The sequence below is a fragment of the Crinia signifera genome, chromosome 11 (genome assembly GCF_055691185.1).
Source record: "Crinia signifera chromosome 11, ASM5569118v1, whole genome shotgun sequence".
Taxonomy (NCBI): domain Eukaryota; kingdom Metazoa; phylum Chordata; class Amphibia; order Anura; family Myobatrachidae; genus Crinia; species Crinia signifera.
The window spans coordinates 96,259,370-96,283,121 of NC_139227.1; the positions used below are offsets into that span (position 1 = coordinate 96,259,370).

The 23,752-nt window shown below is 44.4% G+C and overlaps 1 protein-coding gene across 5 annotated transcripts in view; it reads left to right on the forward strand.

The window, feature by feature from the left end:
• The window catches only part of LRRC4C (leucine rich repeat containing 4C), a 641,462-nt gene that overhangs the window by 320,931 nt on the left and 296,779 nt on the right, over positions 1 to 23,752 (forward strand). The gene's annotated exons all lie outside the window — the stretch shown is intronic.

The following is a 23,752-nucleotide window of genomic DNA, read 5'->3' on the forward strand; positions in this document are numbered from 1 at the left end:
GGCACCGTCCCTCTGCAGTGCACAGGGAAAATGGGAGGTGAGATCCAGGAGTGTAGGAGGGCTCTGCTTGTTAGTTGAAAAGACCTCAGAGTTAATTTGAAGGTGAGTTGGGCAACAATGAGCTTGGTGGATGGCAGAAGTGTCTTGAGGAGAAATGGTTGGATTTAATGAGCAGGTGGGTTTTGAGTATTCATTGGAGTCTCTGAGGGCTGGTAGACAACATGATAGTACCCGAAAGTGAGATCCAGAGAAGAGGAGCAGCCCAGGAGGTCTTGGATATGGGGAGAAGGCAATCAGAGAAGTGGGCTGGCAGCAATCTAAGGAAGAATGGGAAGAGTTAGAGGAAGTTTGGATAGAGATGTGGTCGATGATCTATGCTGGGGAAGAGCGATTCTGTGCTCTGAATGTGAGTAACTGAAACTCAAAACCTACGATATACTCCACTATCTCTTAGATGTTTTAAACCGCTGTAGTTAAGCAAAGTTGTTGTTCAGTGTGTAATCGCTGTTTATGCTGTGTTGTGTTGATAATGATAAATTACTGTATTCGGTCTCGCTGTGGTCTGTATACGCATGTTATAAATTTGAATGTTGCCATATTTGGATGTTCGTCTCGTCATGTCTTACTGCTTTTAGCACAGTGCTGGAGATATCTACTAATTAATAATGCCTTTTTAAAGATTGGAAAAGATCAGGACAAAGATTATGGGATAAAACCTCGTATAAATGAGACGCTGGAAGTGGCGGGTCCCTGAGCTCATATGCCTTAGCAATCTTTTAGAAAACCACAATTGTACTTGTGACCCTCTGACCAATGTGCATGATGTATCATTAACTATTTATGTATCGTGCATATTCTTAACAATATATCGCCCAACTTGTTCCCAGTTTAAGGATCAAATTAGGTTAAAAAAAGGGGCAGACTAGAAGGACCAAGTGGTTCTTCTCTACCATCACATTGTATGTTGCTATGTTAGAGTGACAGAATTACATTGTAAAAACATTCGGGGAAATGTAATAGGCTCTGAGTTTGTGGAGGTTTAGTATGTAGTCTGAGATTGCCCCAAATTGCTTTTGCCTTGTAAACGATTGCTGCTTTCAAAATGCAGACAATCTCGCCCGAAATCCCAGACCTTCACAAATTTGGACCCTATCACGTTTCCCCGCAAGTGTCAACATTTCAACAATGTTGACATGTCATCAGAGTTGACCTCATCCATATCAACATCATCAATGTCAATATTACAGCCATGGATTCTCTACGTTGTGAATATCAACAAGATCGTCTATACCCAGGATACTTCAGTATATGATAGAAATTAATCATTAAAGTTTCCTGAATGCAGAAAGCCCCTTAAAGATAAGTTATGATATTTTGTATACATTGTGTAAGGCCGGTTACCTTATGGTTTATCACTATACTGTACGTCAGATACATCGCAATTCAATAGGTAATTGTCGGACCTGTGATGGCAAGATTACTTTAAAAAAAAATGAAGCCTTCACTGCAATATAATTATGGAAACAAAAGTCAATTCCATAATTGTGGTCATTATTTTACTTTAGGGTTGGCCAATAATATTTACTTATGTTGGGCAATATTTACTTACAGTACACCATGGCAAATAAATAGTGGATTTAGGGTCCGATTCACACTGCTATTCAGGGCTTTGATGATTGTCCGTAAACCCTGTATGCCCACAGTACGCTGTGCGAGAGAGTCCCCTGTGAACAAAGCCAGCAATGGCTGTTCGCAAGATAATTGACAGGTATTTGTGGGAGGGCCGCCAAAAAAAGAAGACAAATCCCGGCTGTTGGGAGGGATGGATGTTGTCAGTGGCCCAGATCTCTCCATGGTCATTGCATCACTGAGTAAGTCTTGACTTAAGCGGCGCAGCACACACAGGCAATAGGGGGGGGTCATTCAAATGGATTTCCCTCTCTTCATATGGCTGCGATGACATTCGCAGCTGTGCAGAGGGGCGGATTTCCACTCTGACAGGGAGGCAGCTAACTGATTTCTGGGCACCAAAGACTCGTTGGTGGAAGCCCAGCTATCATTTGATGGTGGGCTTTGATGTCAATCCCTATATTATAAGCCCTTGTTGCTGTGGGTATGACACCAGTTTCCTTTTCCGCTCTTTGGACAAGACTTTGGCGGCTGTGACCTGCTGCTGTAAACGAGATTGCCATCAACCGCAGGAGGCATCAAACATTTGGCCGTCTTAATTAAATTGTTAGTGTAAAAAAATAAAATAAAAACAGGTTTCTAATTCGAGCCATTTCCTTGGCTATTAATATCTGAAGCGGCTTTCTTCCCATGCATCTCCCTTTGGCTGTCGCTACCTTACAGCGGGAGCCGCATAGATTAAATGAAACTGTTCAATTTCACGTGGAAAGAATTACCTTGAATATCAGGGATATTCACCCATGAAATGTGATTTGCTTTTTACTCATGAAGAGAATCTTTAACTATCAAAGTCTTTTGCATGAGCGAAACGCAGAGCTCATCTCAATCACAGGCGGGATCACATCCCGGTGTGACGATTTACCGCGTGCTGCCCTGAATACCTTACCGTGCGTGACTGATAAACCCGGAGTCTCCGGGTCATTATGAAGCCTTCGTTTCATAACAAGAGTTACATGACCATACAGTTTGGAAGTAGAATAAATATAATAACATGTATTCTACTCAGCGGGATGCATTTGTGTATACAGTAGATACAAATACTTCAATCCACTGAGATAAATGTAAAGAACAGAAAAACGCAGAATATTTTATGGCAGCGCAAATATATTGTTTTGAACCGTCCTGGTATAACAAAAATATATATATAAGGTGCTTCCAGAAGGAACCAGCCAACTTGTCTTCTATGCGCCATATCTTGATTTTGTATGAGACCATAATGTTGACAAACAATGTTCTGTGTGTGAGTTGTAAAAAATTCTACCTCCTTTTGGAGTATTCGAATTGGTGAGCACCAATCTATTTGGATACATTATATATAATAAACAAATGCAAAGTGAATGACGATAAATCTAAATCACTTCAGTATTTGGTGCGACAACCTTTGCCGTCTAGGTGCTTGTACACAGTTTTTGAAGGAACTCTTCATGGAGGTTGTCCCAAATGTCTTGGAGAACCAACCATAGATCTTCTCTGGATGTAGGCTTGCTCCAGACTCAATGATGTTGAAGTCAGGACTCTGAGGGGACCATTTAATCACTTCCAGGGCTGCTTGTTCTTCTGTACACTATAGATAGTTCTTATTGACATTGGTTGTATTTTTGGGTCTTTTGTGTTGCTGCAGAACAAATTTAGAGCCAATTAGACTTCTCCAAACAGTAGATAAGTGTACCTGGGTCCCAACAGCGTCTGCCAGTTCTGAGCAGATGGTACTGCTGGACTGGTTCTAATTTCAAAGTAATGATGTGTCTATTATCTGATGCACTCCGTTTCTTTGGCCAACCTCTGCGTCTATGGTCCCTAACATTGCATGTTTTCTGAGCTTGAACAGCATATTATGAAACCCCAATCTGTTTTCAAATCTATGCCTGGGAGAGACCTTGCTGATGCAGATTTGAAAATCCTGTGACGAGAGTAACATAATAGTGCTACTTACCAGTCTGGTGGTCTCTGCCACTCTTGGTCTCCCTTCCATCATTCCAATGGGGAAGGGGCTGCTGGTTGGTGAAGAGAATAATGTGCAATGCAGTCACACAAAAACAGGGGGAACAGGGGGGGGGGGGGGTTGGCATTCCCAAAAGGTGTCACATATAGGCCCTCACACATAGTAACATGCACTCACACACACATACAGTACTTACACACAGCTGTTGCAAGAATCCGACATTGGTTGAAGAAGAGACTGATTCGTAATGTTATTAATGGCTAATTAAGCAGTTGCTTAATTAATCCCCGGGGTTGGGAGGGGGTGCCAGATTAAATCCTATTTATTTTTCCTAATAAATAAATATTTTAATTAAAATCAGATTTGCTCTAGCGGTGTGTGAAAAAAAAATGCGGTGGTTTCTATAGAAATAATCTTGTCTCATTTTCTCTCTTTAAATTTAATGGTGCCCAAATCCTCACCAACGGATTGGAAACATTGTTGGCTGCGAATAATCGGTTTCCAATGACGACCCCTAATCCTGGAAACTAATAACTAACAATGGCGCTGAATATTTGTGATTCTCCAACCAAACTGACCATGTAATCCTTTGCTGCCACACCCCCGTTACATGGACAACAATATCCATACAACAAGATTAAGCAGATTCTTTACACCACCATCCCTGTGTGTATTCTATTACCGTAATATATTTTCTTGAAAGGCATGATAATGATCATTTGTGTACAGGCGGTCACGCAAACATGTCCCCATCACCGGAGGTTCCTTTGTAACTTTAGTCCGCTCCTTTTATTGTAATTATGTATTAATTGCTTTCTCTTCATCTCACTACAGTGTCTATTAATTAGCACGTTCTGTATGTTTCTGTGTTTTTTATCACATTTTCATTAGACTGGTGATCTCCTAACCTGGACCTTCCAATCAAGTTAAGATGTCATCTAGAACCTGTCGCTCCCGCGTGTCTTTTCAGCCTAAACAGCTTTGCCGCAAACTCCGTCGTCTTCATGAGATGGAGATAATTAAGTGTTCCTGGTTTATAACCTATTGTACTCATCTCACAGATGAAAATGTAAGCCTTTATCTCATGACAGCAAGATTGGATTAACTCACATTTTAAATGCCATATGGTGCCTTTTTTTGATGGAAATAAGCGACTCATGGCGGATCCGTTTGGAAAAGCTTTTGTTGAGTTTTGTTTAATAGTTACAATAAGGAAAGGGGAAGAAAAATAGATATTACTGATGATTACATGAAATTACAGCGGCTGTTTTGTGAGACGGCATTTCCATGTTTCTACTAGTTTATATTCGTGCTTAGTCTGCCGCCAGAAGGGCAAGTTGGGACTTCAGGCGGGAATGACCTGCAGAATAATGAGCGGCGGATGATATTTTCTAGTGTAGCATTAATAATTCATGGTCTACAGTATGTTCGCACAGACCCACGGCCCAATTACCGACTGTATTTCATACATTTGTGTATCGCAAAACATGCGCATACTGTATGTCACGAAGGGTAGAAATGCACAACTATCAGTTAGGTGTAATGTACTATAAATGGCGCAGGTCTATTTACAAAGTACAGATTTAGGCCAAACTCGCGGCGGCTTCCTTTGTGCGTGCCTAAATGGGGCCTTGACCTCTAGAACTAGGATTGTCACAGCCTGGTTCTGATTTAGAAGTAGAGCAAGTGACTGTTCACATGGGTAAAACCATGCTGCAATTGCAGGTGGGGCAGATGTAACAGGTGCAGAGAGTTAGATCTGGGTGGTGTGTGTTCAAACCGAAATCTAAATTGCAGTGTAAAATTAAAGCTGTCTAAAATTTGTGGGCTACATGCAAAAGAAGCCAGTATTCACCCTGCACAGAAACAATAGAAGGGTATTTGATTCCTATGGATTATGTGAGCTCCGCACAGAACCATTAGGGCCAGAATGTGAAACTCTCTCCGCAGCTAAATACAGAATGAGCTGAATAAAGCCACAGACCGGCTCTGATCATGTCACTCACCCAGGGCCGCCAACGGTTGGGTGCCAGGGGTACAGCTGCCTCTGGAGGGGCCCGGGCAGCTGCCCACAGTGGCACGGCACCACCCCCGCCCCCCGTCGTGGTTCCTTTGTATAATATTAAGAAATAACTAAAATGAAAAAATAATTCCTAAAATCTTCCCCGTGTGGCTGTAATCTCTGCATGCACCCTACTATAGCAATACTACACTATCCGGAGCCTCAGGACATCAACCTCAGGCTCCGTCATTCCGTTGCTATGGGATACCATTGTCTAACTCTGTATATTTATATGACTGCATGAATATACATTTTCTAACCATGAATAATGTATGTGATGCTCCAGACTTCTCACCAGAACTTTAGTACAGGGGCTGTAAGCCACAAGGTGTAATCTTGCTGTTTCCCTCGCTTTGTGGCCATCGGGCCGGTCATGGGTGGCAGTGCGTTCCTGCTATGTGTGCGGACTCTGATGTGTTTGCTGGAGGGGATGAAGGCACCTGTGAGCTGTCTATCTCCGCAGCATCTTATCGTCTTGCTCATCCTCTCCATCAGCTCAAGGCACCGATTCCTTGTGAAGAATAAATGTTGTAAGATCCAATGCAAATAAAATACCCAAATACAGTATATTATGTGATAGAAGAGTGAGTGATTATTCTATTTTATCCACTTTTTACTGATTAGTACTTTTACTTGTATTGTTTTGCTGTATTTGTGGCTATTGGCCAAACAGCCACATTACAGTTGGAGGAGGACGCGTACCGCCGCCCCTCGCGGGCTCGCTGCGCTCGCCGCGCTTCGGGTTGGCGTCAATACCGGGGTGGCGTTAAAATTGGGGGGGGGACGGGACATATTGGCCCATTTCACATTGTCACCTATGTAAAATCGGGTTGATCGCATTGCGGGCCATTATAATGGCCCGCGATCGACGTGATCAACCTGATTTTCACTTTAAAATTAATTTAACATTGTTCCCTATGGGAAAATCAACGCGATTTTCACTTTTACCGGCAATTGAGCTAGTTATAGACAGAAAATCGCGTCCATCGCATGCCTTAAGTACCTTAACTTAAGGCATGCGATGTACCCCGACGGGTGCCGTGCTAGGAAACAAGTACCAAATATAGATATAAAGATACCTTTATATCCACATCTGCACTTACCCCAGTGTGAGTTCTGGTACGAAGTTTGGGGTTCCCGTATTGTAACACTATTAAGTTTTTTTATGCCACTTTTACACCAGAATACCGGGTAGGACCCGGGAAATCGAACACGGGAAATTGCCAGGGCATGCCCTGCCTCAGACCCCATTTACACTGCAATTCAATCTGGGTTATTCCCGGGTAAGGCCCTTTCACACTGAAAACGGATCAGCCCTGTCTTTCCTTGCTGGTGTCATTAAAAATGGACCTTTGGGCTGTTTGAGATGAGGTCACAAGAAAGGGAAAAGGGAGGGGGTGGGTTCTGCTCCCAGCATTGCAGCAAAGATGGCAGACGGAGTAGCTGTGTTGCAGTTTGTGCTGTACTTTTCAGCAATTGAGAGTTTGATTGGATGTATTGGACATGGACATGATGGTGCAGATCAGGTTTGGGGTCAGCCAAAGTGGAACACACTGCGTGACAGCCAGTGTGTGCTGCAGCAGATGAGGCTGTAAACACAGTGTGGAGTGTGCTTGCAGCACAGAGCGTGGTAACGCTGCTGCTGCGCTGCTACATGCGCCCTGTGCGGGTCTCCAGCAGATGACATCATCTGCCAGAGCCGCAGAAGCACCAATCAGCTCTTCGCGCCCATCTACCCACCAAATAACCAGGATAATGACCATTTACACCACCCTGAGCCCCGGATAAGCCCCGTGTCCGACCCTGAACATTTGCCGGGTCAGATTCCCGGGGAACAGTACCCGTGTTATTTTTTTTCAGCCCATTTACACCATGCCCTGCCCTGGACTGGAGCGGCAATATCCCGGGTCCAACCTCTGGTGTAAAAGGGGTATCAGAGTGTTATTTATACACATTTATTTTTTTTTTTTCGATATCACAAGAAAATTCACTGAATTTGGAGGCAAACAAAGTTCAGCGCTAACCGATTCAACTTTTGATTAGGAATAACAGTATATTATGTGTTCTATGGAAGGGTTTACAGATGGACTAGCACCTAGAAGAGGCATAGTAACCACTAAATATAGTACATCAAAGGGGCAGAGCCACACTCACTCTGAGCTTAGTGCCGGGAGGTCAGTGTAGACAGGGGCGTACAGGAATGCACCTGACTCGCTGGACATGGGCTGTCCTAGGGAGGGTGCAGTGACACTTACCAGTGTGATGCTATTATTATTATTATAAACCCAATGCACTGTGCTGGTAATGCTCTGACATTGCCCTATTAGCATTCTACTGCCCCCTACACTACAGAAATCATTATGAATGCTAGGGATAGGGGGGAGGTTTCCCAAATCTGGTTTCAACTCAATTTGATAGAGAATTGCCCCTTTCTTATTATGAACCACCATAGACAGTGGCAAACACAGGATTTTTAGATAGGGGTTTCCAAATATAATCCAAAACCTCCCACTCTGCATTGGAATAAGTACGGGAGTCTGGGGGAGCAATAACAGCCCTGAAAATTGGTCCTTTTATACACTGGGTACTGTATGGAATACAGTATTACTATTTAACAGTACAGATGGTCTATAGTATAGGCTGTTTCAAACATTCTAAATAAGATAAGTGGTCATGAAAACGGTTAAACATATCATAATGAATAAATACGCAATCATAATAGAACCAGTATTGCACTATCTAAGCTCACAATCTCCCACTTCATGCTAAGACTCCCGTCTCTACCTCCTGGCAGCTGCTCTCTGGTCCAGTGTGATGTTTTTTTTTTTGAAAATTCTTTTTATTTGATTTTATCATATCATGGTGTCATTTCCACACATACAGTAAATGTGGTAGAAGAAGCTGGTACACTGGGCATGTGCAGCAGCTCTGCTCTGTCCCTTACACTGCATGATGTGGTGGCAGCTCTACTGATCATATTATATACCAGTGCTGTTGTCATAATTTAAGGCACTTGACTTGAGATGGGGGGGGGGGGGAGTACCGGGCAATCAAACCCAATAGTAATAATTAAAAGACCATACCACTGTGCACTACAGATATACCAGTATGGGTAGAGGATGGGATGAGGGCAATTCATCTTCACCAACCCAGAACTTACACATTTACAGGGCATCATAGTGTAAAAAGTGGAAATAAGTATATGTCACATTCAGATTCAGGGGCAAATGCAGAATGTACAGGAATGGGGAGAGTGGCGTCAATTAGTCCCAGTTGCCCGGAGGCAAGATAAAGAGTGTGACTTCTATTACAATGCTCGGGTAGGGAGACAGTCACAGAAGTGATATCGATGGTATTGAATTAACCAAATAAAACTTGCAGGTGAGGAGAAGGAACCCGGAGGCAGATGACTACGTTGTCTTCCAGAGTTACGCCTCTTGTGTATGTATGTACGTACTGTATGTATGTATGTACTGTATGTAAGTATGTATGTACTGTATGTGTATATAATATACATATATAATAATGCAAATAAAACAAGAGCACCTCCTATGCTGTGTACACACGGTCCTATTTCCTTTCCGATGTTGACGATATAGTCGGCATCGGATCGGCATCGGATGCAGATCGCAAGGGTTTTAACCCTTGCGATCCCGATCCGATCCCGATGCGCGTTCACGTATCGGAAGCCAGAAAGTCTTGGCTGCCTTGTCTATATAGTGCAGATCTGCACTATATAGTCAAGATAGGATGCAAATCGGATGTGCCTTAAGATCTTATCCAGGATCCTATCTGATCGGATAGTGGATAGGATCTTAAGGCACATCTACCGTGTGTACACACCAATAGTGTAATACTGTGTAGACTGTAAATAACTACAGTACACATGACCCCGTACCGCACTCCATAATAATAGCTTATCTGTCAGTGAGAAAAAGATTCCATATAAAATCCCAGCAGTGTATTTTTATTATCCAAAATACATAAAACACATACAGCACATAGTATAATCCAGTTTTAGGAAAATACCTGAAATGTCTGCACAATGTTATTATTATTATTATTATTATTATTATTATAATACTTTATTTCTATGACATCACAAAGGATCTGCAGCTCCCACTTACAGAAAACATAAGTGACTTACAGGTGAATACAATAGAGGACAAGTACAGGGGGTATACGGCCACAGAAGGCCAACATGGCTTAAGTTGACACCTGAAATAGGTCGATATGCCTAAGGTTGACATGGACGGAAGGTTGACACAAGCATTAGGTCGACAATGCTTAGGCCAAAAGGTTGACATGGGTTTTTCAGGGTTTTTTTTATAGCCGACATGTGCCGACATGCGGTATTTCATGCCCTACCATCCACTAGTGCGTGGAGGGAGAATAGAATAGTGTGCCGAGCGTAAAGAAGCACCGTGCCTAAAGCATGGCAAGGGCAGCGGTACACTTTGACAGTGTCCATGTCGACTATGTCGACATTTGGTACCAAAAGTGAAAAACCCGTGGTGACATTTTGACTGTTGAACTAGCCATTGTCAACCTCATGCTGGTGTTGACGTTCCATATATGTCGACTGTAGGTATGTCGATCTATTTCAGGTGTCGACGCAAGCCATGTTGACCTTCAGTGGTCATCCCAATGCATGTGGACCTAATGTAAGTCGATACAATGACCCACAGCTGAGACTTGTAGTTCTTGCACGTCTGGACAGCCACAGACCTCAGACTCATTATGCTGCATTACTCCAGGTCTCAGCAAATCTCTCATCTTTGCTCCAAGCCTCTAAATTGCTGAGAAATCGTTACTGTAACCCGATGAGATGTAAGACTGTGACTAATATCAACCCTTTAACATTTGATGCACATTAATATTTATTTGTATTGATCAGAGACTGATTGGTCTGTGAGCTGCGTACATTATATAATATTATTCTCCGCCAGCCGGCACATTATAAGATATTCCTCCACACAGGATGTCAGATAAATCACTTTCGTTTAAAGGAGACATTCACATATAATTGTATATCCTTATGCACTAATGGATAGGAGACGATGACGTTCGGCCTTCTCTTTGCAGTTCTAACGTAACGATAACTAAATGAACATTGTTACCACAAAGTATCTTATAAATGATAGCAGTAGATTTATTAAGGTGAATAGGAAAGAACAGTCCTCTGTTTGTGGTGTGGTTACGGTATAAAGCAGTGGTGAATCTCGCCATGGCGTTCACACATGCGCAAACCCCCACCAGCGGCCGGGGTAAAGAATTGGACCTGAACGATGAGGCTTAGGGCAAAGTGTAGAAGTTGCCCTAAGTAACCATTTTAGATCTATCATTTCTCTATAGATGGCGCGCCTGTCGGCCAGCCTTTAGAATCGCCAGATTTCCTGAGCTGGCGCAGGCTGGCGGAGAGGAGCTTCATGTGACGGGGGCACGTGAGCGCGCTCTCACCCGTCCTCGTCAGCACGGTGGCAGGGAGTGGATTCCCTGCCCTTCTCTGCTTCAGTGAGACGGGCAGGGTTAGTGGGGGCTGCGGGCGACAACGGGGGAGCAGCTGGGAGCCGGCGGCGGGCTCCGACAGAACGGGCCACGTGAGCATCTCGTGCATGTGTGCCCCCTTCTGTCGGATGGCGGAACACGGCGGTTGGCGATTCTAGCGCCAGGAGCAACTCAAATGAGAGCTGCTCCATCTGTAGCACAGTCTTCGAAATGGCAGAGGTTGATTTAGGGAACGTCTACACTGTATCACTGTCCGAGGCTTGATACATCTCACCTTCTGACATATCATGTATCCTCCATATTTCATTGACTTCCTGCCATCCTGACACTTCTCCTCGGAGAATATTCCCAATGGACACCTTGAATATATTGTTGTGCTTCATCCAAAAACACTTTGTGATTAAGGTACTCGAGCAATTCAGTATAATCCTCGGTACTTATGTATTATCACGGCGCCCCCCGATGTCCATCGTAGGACATTGTATGGGGTCGCATGCGACCTGATTTTTAATTGTACAGCCACCCTGATGGGTAATTTACTATGTTAAATGCACCCCCATTTTTATCGCCACCCCCACTATCAACGGCAAGCCGAAGCGTGGCGAGCGCAGCGAGCCCGTGAGGGGCGGCGGTACGCGTTTTCCGACCTTTTCACACCCCCAAAATCAACATCGGCGTGGAGTTGATTTTATATACTGTGGCAAGCGCAGCGAGCCACCGAGCCCGAAGCGTGGCGAGCGGACACGGATTACTTCACATGTATTCTGCGTCCCCTCACGGGGCTCGCTGCACTCGCCACGCTTCAGGCTCGGTGGCTCGCTGCGCTCGTCACACTATATAAAATCAACTCCACGCCGACGTGGATAGTGGGGGTATGAAAAGGTCGGAGGACGCATCCCGCCACCACTCACGGGCTCGCTGCGCTCGCCACTCTTCGGGTTGGCGTTGATAGTGGGGTGGCATTAACAATGGGGGGGGGGGGGGGCATTTACCATAGTAATCACCCATTAGGGTGGCTGTACAATTAAAAATTGGGTCTGGGGGTGCATTTAACATAGGAATCAGCCATCAGGGTGCCTGTACAATGTAAAATCGGCTATGATCGCATGCCATTATAATGACATGCGATGCAATATTAAAATTGTACAGTCAGCCCTTGAAAACCCTGAAATCGGATCCCATCGCATACCTTAATTAGTGGTATGCGATGCGATGGGCGCCGTGATAATACACAAGTACCTAATCCTCCATCCGGGAGTACAGAGGGTGAAGGTGCGCACATACTGTACTGTAGGATTACATGGACATCGCACCTGCAGACTGGTGCACCCACACTGTAGCTGCCACTTACATGCAAACCTATTGTACCCTGATATATACAGTAGCCAATGTTCCGGTAGTTAGTCTGTCCCAAGTACACTCTCCTAAGCTATATACAGTAGGCAGATATTGACGTTAGTAAATGCTGGGCCAGTGAGGTATCTGCTCTCATTTTGCAGTCATGCATGGTATTCGCACTTGTAGTGGGGCCTGGTCTGGTGCCCTGTATATCAGTCATACAGATGTAGCTGCGCTCTGCTATCCCCGGTCACTACAGCTCGCTACCATTTGTTGAGAATGGCCGCGCAATGCATTTTTATGAGCTGCGGGAGTGAATTAAATGCACATGCATGGCGGCGAGATCACGTTCATCACCCCAGTGATGATTGGCGCAGGATAGATACGCATCACTACAATTGTATCTCTCCTAGTGACTGGGGCTGCAGGTTAATGTCATCTCTCCAGCAGCCAATTAGAGGAATGTAGGTCGGACCTGCAGGGACTGTCCAGCATCCCCCACCTAATTCCTGGTTCTGCAGGCGGGCAAAAGGGGAACTCATAGCCCAGCCAGGGATCTTTGCTCTTTTCTTGTTTAATATGTAGATGTTCTTTAAAAATGCGCCTCAGTTACCAAAATGCAACTCAAGTAATTACACAACCAAACAAATGCAAATAGTTACCTAATAACGCATGCAAGAATAGAAGAATTAGCATTGCCCCAGTGATCTCCAGTCTCCTCGCGTGTATAATCAGCTGCGCTTAGGTAAACCGAGTCCATTGTGAATTAATAGCACTGTACAATGAATGTAGAATGCTGCATATATTCCGGGTGCATCACTTATATCACATGTTTGCTTGTATATGTCTGGTACGCGCTCAGCTCCAGCATTTCTCAGTGTGCGGGATCATCTTCTCTACCGTCACCATATATGGCAACCTTTATGTAGTCATGAGAACACCTGGACCAGGCCCACCACCCCTACGGCTGAGAACACCAGGACTACCCCTCATGGTGAGCATGGAGCTGTGGGGGAAGCACCAGGGCCAGCCTACGTAGCAACACTTCCCCCATACTTGAATGTCTCAACCACCTGTTGTACTGCTCGCATGATTCCCGGACATTGATGATTCTATGAAAATGATTTCAAATATTTCCCTGTCGTCAGTCCCCGGCAAAGGTGTGTTAGTTCATGTGTCCCCCCCCCCCCCCCCCCCCGCAGCATGCATCTACCCCACCATGCGCTATACTGTATCTGTAATGTGTACCTCCGCAGATTGCACATCCTGCCAGCGCTGACCTATGCAGTGCACCCAGATGGTTGCCTCAGATGGTTTCTCTGCGGGCAGGATGTGGGTCACAAGTGGCGTAACTATACATTTTGCTCCCCCCCAGCCAAAATATTTTCTGCGGGGTGCGTGCTTGTATGGTTAGGGTTATAACCTGCAGGGTGTGTGTATGGTTGGGGGTTATAGGCTGCGGGGGGGGGGGAGCAGTTATTATATACTTATCTGCTCCTGCAGCTTTAGGGATATACAGCAGGCAATGCCCTAGGGAGATCTCTCTGCTGGCTTGAAGTCTGCAGTGGAGCTGGAACAGGGTTCTATGAGGCAAGCAATGAAATAGCGCTGCAGGCACTATGCGGGAGACACCGTTGGGCAGTGATTGACAGCTCCCCCGCCACACTGACAGCGGGCTCCGACTCCTCAGAGTGGCTGCTCATACAGCGGGGCTCTACTCACTACAGGAGGGATGCTCTCAGGCACACATCGTGGACACACTACAGCGCTGGGATACCCCGCAGCGATGGGGACATGGAGACACTCAGCAGCGCTACAATTGGCTGGTAAGGGCACGCTGAGGGGCTAAATACTGAGGGGCTAACTGCGCTGTCACTCAGGGATGTGACAGCACGGGATTGCGCTGGGGACCGCCTATACCTGTGGATGGTGGCTGCATGGGACAAACAGCCTGCAGCTGCTACTGAGGTTGGCATGGAGATGGTTGCCGAGTGCACCTCTCCAACACCTGCGCCCCTGTGTCGCTGGCACCCCCTCGCCACCACTAAGGCTGTGGAGCCTTAGCTACGCCACTGTGGGTCACGTGGATGTTTCTGTGCACGGTTTATCATACTACTATAAGAATCCGCTCTCCCATATCTTCATTGGGTTCTTGTATGGCTCAACTCCCACTTTGTAACCTTCGTAGTGCACCCACCATGGCTGCCTCATCTGGTGCACTTGTGGATGGGATGAAAAATACATGGACCTGAGTCTACACTGAAATCACCCATTTGGGGTAATTTGTTCTAGGGGTGATCTAGTCCTCCCAGGGTAATCCTACGCAGAGTGTCTTAAATGGCTGCCGCACCTGGTACCTTATCAGGATGGAACACATAACAGTTATTATCGAAAATGCTACACCAATCCTGCATTATGCTCACTGTGTGCTCAAGGGTTTCTTTTGTCTGTGACTTGTCTGTAACTGTACTACCAACATCCTCTGTATTATATGCATTGTCTGTTACTGTACTACCAACATCCTCTGTATTATATGCATTGTCTGTTACTGTACTACCAACATCCTCTGTATTATGTGCATTGTCTGTTACTGTACTACCAACATCCTCTGTATTATGTGCCTTGTCCGTTACTGTACTACCAACATGCTCTGTATTATGTGCATTGTCTGTTACTGTACTACCTACATCCTCTGTATTATGTTACTTGTCCGTTACTGTACTATCAACATCCTCTGTATTATGTGCATTGTCCGTTACTGTACTACCAACATCCTCTGTATTATATGCATTGTCTGTTACTGTACTACCAACATCCTCTGTATTATGTGCCTTGTCCATTACTGTACTACCAACATGCTCTGTATTATGTGCATTGTCTGTTACTGTACTACGAACATGCTCTGTATTATGTGCATTGTCTATTACTGTACTACCTACATCCTCTGTATTATGTGCATTGTCTGTTACTGTACTACCAACACCCTCTGTATTATGTGCATTGTCTGTTACTGTACTACCTACATCATCTGTATTATGTGCATTGTCTGTTACTGTACTAACTACACCCTCTGTATTATGTGCATTGTCTGTTACTGTACTACCAACACCCTCTGTATTATGTGCATTGTCTGTTACTGTACTACCAACACCCTCTGTATTATGTGCATTGTCTGTTACTGTACTACCAAAACCCTCTGTATTATGTGCATTGTATGTTACTGTACTACCAACACCCTCTGTATTATGTGCATTGTCTGTTACTGTACTACCTACACCCTCTGTATTATGTGCATTGTCTGTTACTGTACTAACTACACCCTCTGTATTATGTACATTGTCTGTTACTGTGCTACCAACACCCCCTGCATTGTGTGCATTGTCTGTTACTGTACTAACTACATCCTCTGTATCATGTGCATTGTCTGTTACTGTACTACCTACATCCTCTGTATTATGTGCATTGTCCGTTACTGTACTACCAACAGCCTCTGTATTATGTGCATTGTCTGTTACTGTACTACCAACATCCTCTGTATTATGTGCCTTGTCCATTACTGTACTACCAACATGCTCTGTATTATGTGCATTGTCTGTTACTGTACTACGAACATCCTCTGTATTATGTGCCTTGTCTGTTACTGTACTACCAACATGCTCTGTATTATGTGCATTGTCTATTACTGTACTACCTACATCCTCTGTATTATGTGCATTGTCTGTTACTGTACTACCAACACCCTCTGTATTATGTGCATTGTCTGTTACTGTACTACCTACATCATCTGTATTATGTGCATTGTCTGTTACTGTACTAACTACACCCTCTGTATTATGTGCATTGTCTGTTACTGTACTACCAACACCCTCTGTATTATGTGCATTGTCTGTTACTGTACTACCAACACCCTCTGTATTATGTGCATTGTCTGTTACTGTACTACCAACACCCTCTGTATTATGTGCATTGTATGTTACTGTACTACCAACACCCTCTGTATTATGTGCATTGTCTGTTACTGTACTACCTACACCCTCTGTATTATGTGCATTGTCTGTTACTGTACTAACTACACCCTCTGTATTATGTACATTGTCTGTTACTGTGCTACCAACACCCCCTGCATTGTGTGCATTGTCCGTTACTGTGCTACCTACATCCTCTGTATTATGTACATTGTCTCTGTTACTGTGCTACCAGCATCCTCTGTATCATGTGCATTGTCTGTTACTGTACTACCTACATCCTCTGTATTATGTGCATTGTCTGTTACTGTACTACCTACATCCTCTGTAGTATGTGCATTGTTTTTGTTTTAATGTCTGTAAGGCGCCTTGAGTCCTGTTGGAGAAAGTGCGCTATATAAATTAAACTTACTTACCCCGACCTGACAGCTGTTTCCAGGAAGTGGGCAGCTAATATACAGCGGGTGGTGCCCAAAGTTCAAACCAAGGCTCTAACTCAGGCATGTCCAAACTATGGCCCTCCAGCTGTTGGGAAACTACACATCCCAGCATGCCTTGCCATAGTTTTAACAGTCCCTAATAGCAAAACTGTGCCAAGGCATGTTGGGACTTGTAGTTTCACAACAGCTGGAATGCCATAGTTTGGACATGCCTGCTCTAACACCTCCAGCTCCAGCATTTCTCAGCGTGTGTTATCATCTCCTCTACCTAAGCTGTCACTGTCACCATACATAGCGACCTTCATGTAGTCACCCTGACCCGACGGTAGTTATTATACAGCGGGAATTGTCCAAAGTCCTAACCAACGCCTTCAGCTCCAGATCTGTCATTCACTTTTTGGAGGCTTCTTACAACGGTATCCTGTTGATAGTATCTACATCAATTCTAAAAGATAGATCTGAAAAAGGTCGACAAAAACAAAAGGTCGACATTCGTTTTTTAACTTTTTTTTCACTATAATGTCTAGGCAGACAGTCAACAGGTCGACACCAAAAGGTCAACATGCACTAGGTCAAAATTCACCAAAGATAGACATGCACTAGGTCGACATTGAAAAAAGGTTGACATGCACTAATGCGATTTTTTGAACAAAGGTAGAAGCAAGCAAAGGTCAATATCTCAATGGTGGACACATGCAAAAGTTGACATGGGTTCTTTCACAATTAGTTTTCTCTGTCTTTTGAAAATTTTCATACTTTAACATCCACGTGGATTCCGATTGGGAACGATATACTGTAGTGCGCCGAGGGTAGTGGTAGTGGGTGATGAACCATGACCGGAGCATGGACAGCGTACGCACTGCACTCTTTGGGGGTTCATGTTGACGGGTGTCAACATTAACACAAGAATAAACATAAAAAAACTCATGTCATTCTTTTGCTGGTGTGGCCAATGTACATATTGCATGTCAACCTTTCGTCATGGTCGACCCATTGCATGTCAACATTTTGTTACTGTTGACAGAATGTACAGTAAGTGTACTCGCTACATTATAAGAGGTCCATGTTGACTCGTAAAAATCTTAAATTTATGTCTACCTTTTCATGTGTTTACCTTGTTCATTTCAACCTTTTGCTTGTGTCAGCATGTTATCAATGTTAACAGTTTTGCATGTCAATGTTTTGTTACTGTTGACATTTTGAATTTTGGAGTCGACCCATTGATTGTCTACCTTGAAGTTTAGACCTTTCCATCCACACTTACGACAAGGTTGAGTGCTGACTGTGCCAGGTTACATTACACCAAGGGAACATAGGTGTAGACAGGGCCGCCAATAGGGGGGTGCTGTGGGTACAGCTGTCTTTTGGCCTCTGGAAGGGCCCGGGCAGCTAATTTTGCCCACCACCTCCCCCCCCCCCCAGCTCAGCGGAAGAAGAGATGGGGAAGCATGAGCTGGGTTACAGTAAGTCAAGTGGGGAGGAGAAGGGGGGCCCAGGATTGGAAAAGCCCCAAAATTCCTTATAGCATCCCTGAGTGTAGATGCCAGGTTTGGGTAACAATGCTCCTCAGCCGCCTGAGACTTGATACCAGATAAATACATTTGACTTCTTTGAGGCCGCAGAGCTTCAATCATTTCAGTTACAACTAAAAGCTTATCCGTCACTTCCCGAGAAGAATTAAACCATCACTTGATGCCCAGTTGCTGCGAGTTTAATGGGAGCGCAGAGCTGTACATGCCAACCCAGAGCCCGACTGAATGAGTGAGGTGTCAGTGTGCGGGGAGAGTTGGCATCCAGATGAACGGAGCAATGCCAATAAATGGTTTGGATTTTTGGCCTCTTTCTTCATCACTCCACCCACTTAGTTCCCTCCGACAGCAGCGGCGATGAGATTGTCAACAAAGTTATTATTCCGCTCGCTGATCAATAGATGTTCATTTTCTGCTGACTGCCCCGCAGAATGGAGGCATATGGTTCTCCGCTCTGTTCTATCCTCCTGGACGGCATTGTCTCAGCCCTGCATTTCTGCAGCAGTCATGCATCGCTACTGGATGGCCAATGAAGTGGAAGAATCTCTCTTCTTATGCCAACTGGCACGTCGCTCACTAACGTCACCAGCCAAGGGATCCGTGGGCTCCTCGTTTTCCACATGGACGGTGCAGGAAAGCACACACATGTAACGCTGATATCACATAGATAATATTATTGGAGGGTGCATTATGTTAGTATGTTGTGGTCACCACTTTGGCTGAATCTCGAATGGAAGATTGAACGAGCCGATTGTTTGGCGAATGCAACGATGTTGCGGATTACACTGAATTGCGTATCGGCTCTCATCTGAGAATGTTTCCACTGGTGTATAAGAGGCAGGAAAAGGCAGCTGCGTAATTCTCCATATGTGTCCAAATATAAACTGATTTTCTCATATACAGATATCATGCACTATATACAGTAGGAGCAAGTTTCATCTTTGCTCCTTTGGTCATGGCTAGCCATGGCTATTCTATTGTTCTCAGCTGCAATACAAAATGTATTGCAGCTGAGAACAATAGAATAGCCATGGCTAGCCATGGCCAAAGGAGCAAAGATGAAACTTGCTCCTACTGTATAACTGATTACTCTGCACATATATACCTTGTCATTTCCTATAACCCAGTCTTCTTATACACAGCAGGATGTACTAAAGGCAAAACTGCTGTTTCCAGACTCTGGCAGTATCTCCCATATGTACTAAGCACCAAAATGTGATGCCTTCTCGGATACTGGGAGTAATGCCATACCCTATAGAAGCCTATAAGGTTTCTCATTGCATTATACCCTGGGAGGGATCCAATTGAATCCCCCCAACCCCTTCCGGCTGGGCTGCCACTTCAGGGTAGGGATGGCCATAGAACATCAATGATTTGTAATCATCCATGGATCATGGCCGATGTTGAATACTTTTTCCATCGATGGGGAGAACCACATGGTTTCCCTACATTGATGGCACAACAAAACCGTTTTTTTTTTCAAGGTGTTGGGACACGCAGCCTAGCTCCGCCCCATGATAACCCTGAAGTCCCGCCCTCATATTCTGATTGGCCCATGGGATGACCATAAATCGATCGGTAAACTATTGATGGTCATCCATCACATAGTCTGTTACTATCGATGGCTGGTTGCACCAATGGACATCCTTACTCCAAGGGATAAACCCGGAAATCCCAGCATCACAAAGGGCAGCTGTTATCAGCAGATCTGTCCTGTGTGACACTGATTGTTTATGTAAGTACACATAGTATAGAGGCCACTTAGTACATCTCACCCATAACCCACAACCACCTCTGTTATGTTATTACTGGTCTGCAGAGCCATAGCTGAGAACCTACCTATATAATCACAGAGCCGGTGTCACCAAGCTCACAGGACAGAAGGTGCAGAAATCACACAAACCTTTAGATGTAGCTAATTACTGTACAAAAAAGTCTCTAAAACCTCATTAACCTGGTGTCCTAGAAAATGGAAATATTTATAAATAGTACTTTACAAATCGCATCAACGTGATGGAACTGGCAGCAGCCAGGCAAAGATTTTCTTGCATTACGACAACCGTAGAGAACGTATTAGAAATGTATTTACAGTGGAGGTTTCCTTCAATGCTGCACCATTCCCCCATACACTGCGCTTTCCAGGAGTGCCAATAACACAGTGCAGTATGTTACATCATAGATCATTTTGGGTCAATTGCTGTCATTATCTGAGGATTGCCACATTGTGTAAGTATTGGGCCATTTACTGGGAGATATCTGCAGAACTCCCTCTGCACTGAATATAAAAGCAGTCCTCGTTGGCTTCTGTAGGGACCATGCTTATACCCAATTCCCAAGATCTTTAAAGCTCAGCATCTTCACTGCAGCTGACAGGCCGCATTCTCACATTCTTTTACATTAGCAAAGAAGTGCCCTATTATTTGCATTCTGATTGACAGGCTGCAGACATTTTTGGGTGACAATGAGATGAATTCCAGAAACTGGGGAACCAGATCTGCCCCTGGCCGATGCATTACTGGAGGTGCCAGACATCATGAGCAAACTGAGGGTTAGTCATAAATCCGTTCATGCCTACCGACTTTATTGCTGCTCCAGGAAGGAACAACAGCCAGGGTGGCACAACATGGGGTGCGGGTGACTTGCCTGCTTTTTTGAGTACCAACCAAATTGTTTGTTGACATTGATAATAGGTTGACACAAACAAAATGTTGACATGAAAAGGTTGATAGGAGTGGACTCTGGGAACAGTAAAGTGTGCCAAGGTACCTGCTAAAGTAATCATATCTACAGGTGTCAACATTGGCACAAAAAGTTTAAAAATCCACGTCAGCCACAGACCTTCCATCCACACCCAAGGACAGATACTGATTAAAGTAGGTTGTAAAAAATGCAGTTATTAAATAAAAGTTTTTTGCATGGACACGATTCGCTCTGAGGCGGAAACCAACATTACAACATGAGCATTTGAGGATCAGATATACAAATTGAGTCCCTATTAAATGCCCAACTGCCCATTGACACAATGTAATTTGAATCCGGACAACACTTGACAGTCAGTGCTCAGTCACCCATTGTATGCACCCATATATAGTCCTAACGAGGGCATTTTCCGTTCTTGTAGAGGGTTCGTTCTCTTCAGTCCAATCTTCTGCTTTGCTGGTTAGTCTCATGAGCGCTGAGTGTTCAGCAAATCAAAATGTGATGATAAAAATTCAACTCCAAGTCAAATCCAAGATGGGATTCTGAAGTGTCAATCCATTAATGGTACATAGGCTTCCCGAGACACCCAGCTGAGCATTGTCCAGAGACTACAGTGTGAATGAAGGTCATCCATTCAGACATTTCCAGTCATCTTTATAGAGTTGCACAGAGCGTTAATGCGATGTTAGGGCGCAAGAAACCTCATCTGCTGTAAGTAGAGTAATCCTCATCCAATGCACAATATACTGATGGCTGATGTGGGGTCAGTGATAAATAAACTTATTTATGTAACATTTTGTTTTATGAAATTTGGGGTGACATTTAATAGGATGAGAGTTTTAATAACTTTTCAAAATCGCCCATTATCGCACTTTTTGAAATCGCATTTTTTGCCGCGAATTCACATATTTAATGAGCTGCGTATTCCGGGCAAAAAAGTGCGATAATGGGCGATTTTTAGTCATGAAAAATTGCGATTTTTTAGTTATGAAAATGTGCGAATTTAGTCATGAAAATGTGCGAATTTGCGGAAATGTGCGAATTTGTGTTTAAAAAAATATTAAAAAAATGGAGTGGGGTCCCCCCTCCTGAGCATAACCAGACCCGGGCTCATTGAGCCAGAGCTCGTTCAAAAAAATACAGGGAACAAAAATCGTAGGGGTCCCCCGTATTTATGAAACCAGCACCGCATTTATGAAACGCATAACTCAGCCAATCAGGGCTGGACTGTGTCTCCATGGAGACGCATCGACCAACCACGCTAGCAGCCTCTATAGCGCTGGGACAGCGCTATAGAAGATGTGATCAGCGCAGGAGGAAGCCGGCTCACCCCCCTGTCAGTGTGGGGTAAGCTGGCTCTGGAGGAGGGAGTCAGTGCTGGACCCTGGGTTAGTAAGTATATTTATGTAAAAGTGAGGTGTGTGTGTGTGTGTGTAATAAAGTTCTACTTTTCTGTGTGTGTGTGTGTGTTTTATTTAAAACATTTTTTGTACAGGAGGACTACAAGTCCCAACTGTGTGGACTCGTATGAACATAATTGCATAAATTGTCTGTATGTATGATTTTTGCACTTCTGTGTTGTATATTGAATCAGCCCCACAGAACATATACAGTAATGGCCATTCATAGAACATAGGACTCTGGAAAAGTGTTTGTGTGCATAATTAAACATTACGATCTGGCTTTTTGCCCGGTGTTACTGCGACGCTTTATTGCACACGTAGATTTCTTTTTCCATCACACAACAAATGTCTGAGATTTATGGATTCAGTTTTGCAGCTTTGAGAAAAGTGGATCTTTTTAATGTAGGTTTTCAGACGCAGTGGCTCGGCCTCTGGTTTTCTTGCCACCAGTCTCGGGAGAGCGTCTGTCTGATGTTCTAGAACTCTGAGGCAGCTTGAAGGAATTCAAACAGGAGAGGTCCCCCCTTGAGATCAGGTCGAGGTTCCTCGCCGCGCAGATTCATCATTTTACAGTTGACTCCAATAGGAATTAACACTTTGCCTAAGAGTGCAAAACAATTGAGACAGATACACAAAAGCTGCATGTGTTAGTCTAGATTTCTAACAATATCAAACACACCCCAACCGGTGCTGCAGTACAACAGATAGATAAACAGTAACATTGCATAATTGCAGTGTATCTGGACATCGCTGCATGCACTGACATTGCTGGGGTTTCTAGTTTAGACGCTTCCATTGGCGCAGTATTGTTCACATCAACAATACCTGTTCCAGCCCTATGGCAAATTCAGTATTGTGTCTGACTCTGACCCCTGTGACTGTGGTGGTGCATCTGGCAATGTACCCGCCTTCACTGATTGGCTGTGTATACGGGTGGTCTGCTGACAGCTAGCTGCGGGGCCTAACATCACAATTGGTTGGGCAAATTCAATTACCCACCCAGCTGGGGATCGTGACCGATACACTGAGTGACCAATTAGTAAGTGCGTGACTTACCTGGATCGATTATTCAGTCGACGCAAAGGCAGCTCAGCCGACATGTCAGTCGGGTATGTACCCAACCTTACTCTTTATAAATGGTAGTCAAGCAATAAGGGACTGGCAAAAGAACAGTCA